The 7,562-nt window shown below is 39.4% G+C and overlaps 1 protein-coding gene across 1 annotated transcript in view; it reads left to right on the top strand.

Moving 5' to 3' along the window:
• Positions 1–2,555: 2,555 nt before the first annotated feature.
• Positions 2,556–7,562, top strand: part of LOC121320471 (exportin-4-like) — a 100,430-nt gene continuing 95,423 nt past the window's right edge. Inside the window, exon 1 of the mRNA XM_041258817.1 lies at positions 2,556–2,622. The gene's annotated coding sequence lies outside the window, so the exon portion shown is untranslated. The remainder of the gene's footprint in view (positions 2,623–7,562) is intronic.

Genomic DNA, 7,562 nt, shown 5'->3' with positions numbered 1-7,562 from the left:
ACCAGGAAACCCCTTCACCAACATTAACTCCAACACTAGCTGTTCTAACACCCTTGATTACCCTATTTATACACCTGTGGCTGGAACCTTAATTAATCATTTAATCACTTATTCATTTCCTGGTAACACTCCCATGTATTTTTGCAGGGAGGATTCTATTCCCTCCCTGCCACCCAATATTCCCCCGACACACTCACACATGCCCATGCCTCGGCAGGTCTTTCGTTCTTTAATTATTTTTAATTCTACACTGTACATGCAGTTATATATTTGAAACACCCAAAGAGTGTAAATTGGATACCATTATGAATGTAGAAATAAATAACATAAAAGACCACGTGTGCTGCAGGAAACTACAAGTTTCTATGTAAAGGCAATGCTGTTGTCTTTATCTTACCATGATTAACATCAACAAAGTAGGGTGATGAATTGGTTAAATTGGTTACTATACAGGCTGATTCTTAATGATATATTCAATATTTGCCAGCTGATTCAAGCAATACATATATTCTTACATTTATTTGGATTAGTTTCATATCTTCTTTTACAGGATTCACTGTCTTTTCAGTAAAAAATATGTTGTCTTCTATCTATACTGATATTACCTTTGTTTCATAATCTTGATCTAAAATCTGTACCGGTGTGTGGCGTTGTGGTCAGGGAAAATCAGGCAGAGTGAAGTGGCTGTGCATTTAATACTGTAACGATGCGTCCAGACCGCAATATTGGGGATGAACTGCTATTGTCCACTTTCACCTAGAGCAACACCAGTCTGGAGGGGCTACCACTAATATTGGTGCATCCGCACCAGCGGTGACCCCTTGGCAAGGGATTCGGGGGATTCAGTTCCCTCTTTAAGCTACTAACAACCAAACGAGCAAGATGGGCCGAATGGCCTCCTCTCGTTTGTAAACTTTCTTATGTTCTTATGACAGATTACAATTCTCCATCCCCTTTTATGCTGTCACGCATGAAACCTTGGTAAACAAGTGCAACCACCTCCCCAGTCTGCACCTGCCACGTCGTTTCCCTTCCGGGTCAATAGATTCGGCAACGGAGTCTCACCTTCTTCCAGACAGGCCCTGGGAAAGAACTGTCAGACCAGCCTGTACGCCCTCACAGGTCGGGAGGGTGATTTACAACCAAGAATCACTGTATTTCTGGCAACTTTTTGCACTTATAACTTTAAAGTCTTTTTCAAAGCTCTTTTTAAAATGGCCGCTGTAGTGCACTGGGGTTTGAGATCTGTCCTTTAAATCGCTGCAGGAAGAGTGATTAAAAATAAATAAATAAATAACATACCAAGTACTCTGCCTTTTTTTGTTCCGTACCACATAATGGATCGTTATTGCTGCGTTACCTGTTTGACAATGTGGGCAATAATCCTTACACTATCAGTGAACTAGAGCGGACATTTTGAAAAGAGCTTTGAAAGACTGAAAAGTTATAAGTGTAAAAAGTTGTCAGGCTGCTACCAATGACAAGAGAAAAAATTAGATACGTTATTTAAACAGTTGTAGCAACAAGTGAGGATGTATAATGCTATCTGATGCAATCCATTTACCTCCATGTTGATACTACAACAACAACACAGTGCCATTATGTTTTGTTGCCAAATTGTATAAACCAAGGTACAATACTGAAATAGGCTCACAATGACTTAGCTATATTGAAATAGGCTCACAATTAAATAATAGTTAACAGTAATATTATAGATGGATAGTGAATGCAGATTTGTAAAAAAGTATTTCAGGATCAATCTTCCTTTAGTTTCTGGTTGGATGCCTGTCTTTTTGTACCTCAAAGGTGGCACCCTTAGTTGGCTATTAATAGGTTCACATGAACTGGGATTCCACCCTCTACTAGTATTTCAACTGATAAACTGACAGCTACCCTTACTACAGCACCTCAGTAAAATTATTCCAGATTTTTCCCACCTTGCAAAACAATTCACTGCATAGTTCTGAAAGAAACACTCGTTTTAGAAAATATCTACTATCGTTTTTAAAACATTGTATTTGGTTACATTAGGTTAAATAAATTTCTATTTGAAATTTCTGATTAATCCTGTATTATACTAGGCAATTTGACACCAGAAATACACAGCTCACCTATTTTTTCCATCATTACAACAAAATTTAATTGCGCAAGAGTGAAACCTGCTGTTACATTGTTCCCATGGCTCCAAAGTGGAACCAAAACTATAGTTCTTTATGTAAAATTAACATTTGTTTCGCGGCCAAATCTTTACATTTGCACTGGAGCTCAGACCATGCCCAGTGAACTGGAGGTTGAATGATGTCGAAATCTAGATTCATTATTAATATTATATTAAATATGCGTCTAGTCATGATAATTATTATTTTACAAAGGTGCGATTTAATTACAGGAGTAAAAGCATTTTGCTTGTCAGATATTTTCAATTTACTCAAACACACCAGAACATAAAGTCAAATAATCTCGTAAAATAAACTAAACACCGCTGGCTGAGGCACCGCTCCGTGTATGCGGCTTTATCCCACAATGCAGCGCATGGCGCGTCATTGAAGAGAGACCATGATGGCTGCTGTGGGTGCTGCAGAAGTGATTACACAGCTGGAGAGCGCTGCCAAAGTTTTAATGGTAAGAAACAGAGCGCAGTTTATATTTACATTCCATTCAACTTTCATTACCCCTCGCGGAAATACAGAGTAGTAATACAGTGGAGTTCAGGGGCTGCTGTTTTCGTTTATTTTGGTAAGAGTAGGCTGTGCTGTGCTTCTCTGTCTACAGCCACAGACCCCTATCCAACCATGTTATTCTGTGCTTTCTTCCATAAACTTCGCAGAATGTGCAGATCCAAAGAGCCTTTCTCCAGCGGTAGCTACAAAATCAAGACCAGGTGTAATCTGTGTAATGATATTAGCACCATACATTACACGGTCCTGTTTAGGGCAATTTCTCAGACGAATCACTTTATTTTAATTAGGAACATAATCAGATTTATTTTCTGATGAAACGTATGGTCCGTTTCCATATAAACACCGAAAACATTTTACGATTATGATACAGAATTCATACCCTAATTGTGAATGTAGAGATTAACCTAATGTATAACATACTTAGTTTATAGGTAGAATGCGTGCTGTCCGTACTTCACCATACACTCGCTTGCACACGTTCTCTCTTGACTTCTGAACTGATTTCGGGTGCTGCTTTAATTTTGTCACAACTGTAAAGTCTCTTAACTGTTATATTTATTATATTTCATAGCTATGTCTTTAAGTCGGGGATGCCTGTTAGTTTATTTGGGTATAACTAAACGACAACGTTTATGATATAGTCGTAGTCGTTAACTTTTGCTTTAGTTTAGTTTAGTTTATGTTGTGCACAAAACTAGGCAGGGTGAAATTCTCAACCAAAAAAAAGTGCAGGTACTCGTGCGCAGCCGGGTGGAGCAGACCTGTGGTTAAGTCCCCTCCCCTCCTTACACGTAGGCCTGTACACACTTTGAGTGATAATGAATACTTTTAAAATGTGTACATGTCGGTACACGGTATGTTTTGTATGTACGAAATAAGCCTTCAAAAATAACTGATAAAATATAACCAATTCACCATAAACAAAGTAGCTGAAAATAATGAAAGCTTTGTACCCTCTGCATGTATTACTGTCATGTACTGTAATATAACACGCAAGTTAAACCTTAAGTCAAATACCGTTAAGGCCATTGCACACTGGATCTGTTCCGTCATTAGCATCAATCATCTGAAAAAGTCGTCTGTCAATCCATTGCACACTAGATGCGTTAACAACCTACTTCAGAGCGCTGGTGTGCAGTGGAGGCTTTGTAGTAAATATACCTAGTTTCAGTATTTTAATAATAAATAAATAATTCTGTATACATAACTGAAAACAAAAAAAAAAAGTTAAATGTAGTCTAAACTTAATGATCAACAATGCTGATGGAAGTTAAAATGTTTTCTAATTATTACGTTTCTACTAGATCTATAATAATTGTTAGGCAATACATAATAATAACAAATAAAACACACGATATAACACAACACAGTTGTCATAGCATCAGAAACCATATGACCAATATTAAATTTTTCAAACACTCGCTCCTGTAATAAATATATCTAAAAGTTATACTTTACAACAGTTACCTTCTACTACTCTGTGTATGGAGCCAGAGATTCCATCACTTTCTTTTCTGACTGTTAAGCCCTGACCGCTCTTGCCCTGTTATGCTTCTTTCTCTGATGTGTGTCTCCAGGTTAGGCCATTGTTTCTTTACTACTTCAGTTACAATTGAAATAAAAAAAAAGTATATGCTTGTAATAATCTATTGCTTATTGTGTTATATTTATGTATATAAAATAACGGAGATCAGCACGAATGCTGCTGAACTTAACCAGAACCTTTATACCTCTCCCGCATCTGCCCCAGGTTGCCTCAGACGCTAGCTACATAGCCCCATGTAGGACATTTCTATATAAACCTGTTAACGGTAGGTGACAATGTAACACCATATCTTACTACATCTCCCTCCCTCTAAAGGAAAAGCATTTGAATTCTGTTTAACCTTTAACTTATTTACATATAAACTTTCTTTTGGGGTCAGAAGTCACTAGTACATGGCCCACCGCTGGAGCTGGTCTTTACCACCAACTTTTCTCCATTTATTAATTTATTTTTTGAAACTACAAAGTCTTTTAACCACACAGGTGGCCCTGCCCTTCTCTCTGTCAGAATGCGCCATGGTGGTGTCCTGGGCTCCCCCTCGCTTGGCTCAGGGCTCGCTTCTAGGGGCCCACTGCTGTCTGTGTCTTCTTCTGCAAGCCCTGGAAGAACTTGAAGATGTTCCCTGTTCCTTCTCTTATCCCCAGAAGAAGTTTCTACAATGTATGAGCGAGGCGCCTCAGCTTTTCCTAACACTGTGCCAGGTGACCTTGTGTTAGAGATCCACACACGGTGTCCTGGTGTCAGCGCAGTCTTCTGTGTAGTCGGTGTTTAAGAACATAAGAACATAAGAACATAAGAAAGTTTACAAACGAGAGGAGGCCATTCGGCCCATCTTGCTCGTTTGGTTGTTAGTAGCTTATTGATCCCAAAATCTCATCAAGCAGTTTCTTCAAGGATCCCAGGGTGTCAGCTTCAACAATATTACTGGGGAGTTGATTCCAGACCCTCACAATTCTCTGTGTAAAAAAGTGTCTCCTATTTTCTGTTCTGAATGCCCCTTTTTCTAATCTCCATTTGTGACCCCTGGTCCTTGTTTCTTTTTTCAGGCTGAAAAAGTCCCTTGGGTCGACACTGTCAATACCTTTTAGAATTTTGAATGCTTGAATTAGGTCGCCACGTAGTCTTCTTTGTTCAAGACTGAACAGATTCAATTCTTTTAGCCTGTCTGCATATGACATGCCTTTTAAGCCCGGAATAATTCTGGCCGCTCTTCTTTGCACTCTTTCTAGAGCAGCAATATCTTTTTTATAGCGAGGTGACCAGAACTGAACACAATATTCAAGATGAGGTCTTACTAGTGCATTGTACAGTTTTAACATTACTTCCCTTGATTTAAATTCAACACTTTTCACAATGTATCCGAGCATCTTGTTAGCCTTTTTTATAGCTTCCCCACATTGTCTAGATGAAGACATTTCTGAGTCAACAAAAACTCCTAGGTCTTTTTCATAGATTCCTTCTCCAATTTCAATATCTCCTATATGATATTTATAATGTACATTTTTATTTCCTGCGTGCAGTACCTTACACTTTTCTCTATTAAATGTCATTTGCCATGTGTCTGCCCAGTTCTGAATCTTGTCTAGATCATTTTGAATGACCTTTGCTGCTGCAACAGTGTTTGCCACTCCTCCTACTTTTCCTGTTGTAGTTCCGTTTTTGGTGGCTCTTCAAAACCTTGACTTTTTCTCCAAAAGATTTTCTATTAGGCCATCCTGGTGTCAGCTGATTTGGTGTCATTGGTAGGGGGGATCGCAATCTCCTTCCCATTAGAAGTTCTGATGGCGACGGCCCATGCTGCAATGGAGTGACCCTATATGCTAACAGTGTTCTGTATGGGTCTGAATTCTTCTTGATCAACATCTTTATTGTTCGTATTGCCCTCTCAGCTTCCCCATTGCTTTGTGGGAAGTGGGGGCTACTTGTAATGTGTTGAAAATCGTATTCCACTGCAAATTCTGCAAACTCGTGATGTGAACTGTGGGCCGTTATCTGACATCAACACCTCTGGAACGCCGTGCCAAAGATGGACTTGAGTCCGTTTATGACATATGCTGCTGTTGAGGTGGGTGTCTTTAGGATCTTAATATATCTCGAATAGTAATCAACTAGTAGAAGGTATGTGTGGTTTTCCCAGTAAAACAAATCTGTTGCCACTTTCTGCCATATCGTCTTTGGCAGTTTTGGTGGAATCATTGGTTCTGGGTAGGTTGTTTGGTTCTTCACTCAGATTTCACACTGGGTCACCAATTTTTCAATCTGGCTGCTGAGTCCCAGCCACCAGATTGATTGTTGCGCTCTAGCTCTGCACTTAGAAATTCCCATGTGGCCGTCATGCACCTTTGTCAGCATTTGTTTCTGTAGTTTTTCAGGAATCACAATTCCCTGTCCCTTCATTATTCTGCCCGCATAACCTCTTCACTGTTGTTTGTAACCGACCGTCTCTGCTGTGCTTGTACAACTCTGCCGGTATTGCTGTTACTGCTGCGCCTGTATCTAGTTTAAAAAACATGCCTTCTCCATTAAGATCTGTGTTAGTGTGCCAGGTCGTTCCTAGTTGTACTGCTTTTATCTCACCCAAAAACAGTTGAAGTGTTTCGTTCTCTGTGACAGTGTGGCCCTCTTGTTTAGTTCTGCACACCGCTGCAAAATGCCCTTTTCTCTTGCATTTTCTGCAGTCAGCATCTTTTGCTGGGCAATCTTTCCAGGTATGTATCAGGCTTTTACCACATCTGCTGCATTTATTTTGTCGAAAATGTTGCTCGCGGCAATTGCTTTGTAGACTTATCTTTAAATTTTCCCTTTCCAATCAGTTTCTTATACCATTGTGCTATGGCATAAAGCTGTCAGCCGTCTCACCCAGTTCTTGCCGTCTTATATTAAACCTGGCTCTTTCAAATATGACGTTATGGTGCCCCGACAAAGTGAGTATCAAAACAGGTTATGCTTTGTTATAGACTTTCTTGTCAACCTCCAACAGGGTTGATGCACTCAATATGTCTAATGCGTCGTCTCCCATTGCATACATTAGGGCATTAACTTGAAATTCCTCCTCTTTGGAATTTAATCTGGACGTTATTCGAAGCCTTTCGAACCATCTGATCCATCTGGGCCAATTCTGAACATTTTCAGGTGGTTTGACTCAAGTAATCACTCTCTGACATTTTTCTTCACAACTCTACTGTATTGCTTTAAATTATTTCTGTACTCACTGTTCTGTTCTCTCCTTTTTTTTCTCTTTCCTGCTTTTGTATCTCTTTTTCCGGCTGCTCCTGCACCGTGTCTTTGTTTTTCTTTTGTTGATTTAAACCTCTCTAGTAAATTTATTCAGGTTT

The sequence above is a fragment of the Polyodon spathula genome, chromosome 9 (assembly GCF_017654505.1).
Source record: "Polyodon spathula isolate WHYD16114869_AA chromosome 9, ASM1765450v1, whole genome shotgun sequence".
NCBI lineage: Eukaryota > Metazoa > Chordata > Actinopteri > Acipenseriformes > Polyodontidae > Polyodon > Polyodon spathula.
This window is presented reverse-complemented; position numbering and strand designations above follow the sequence as displayed.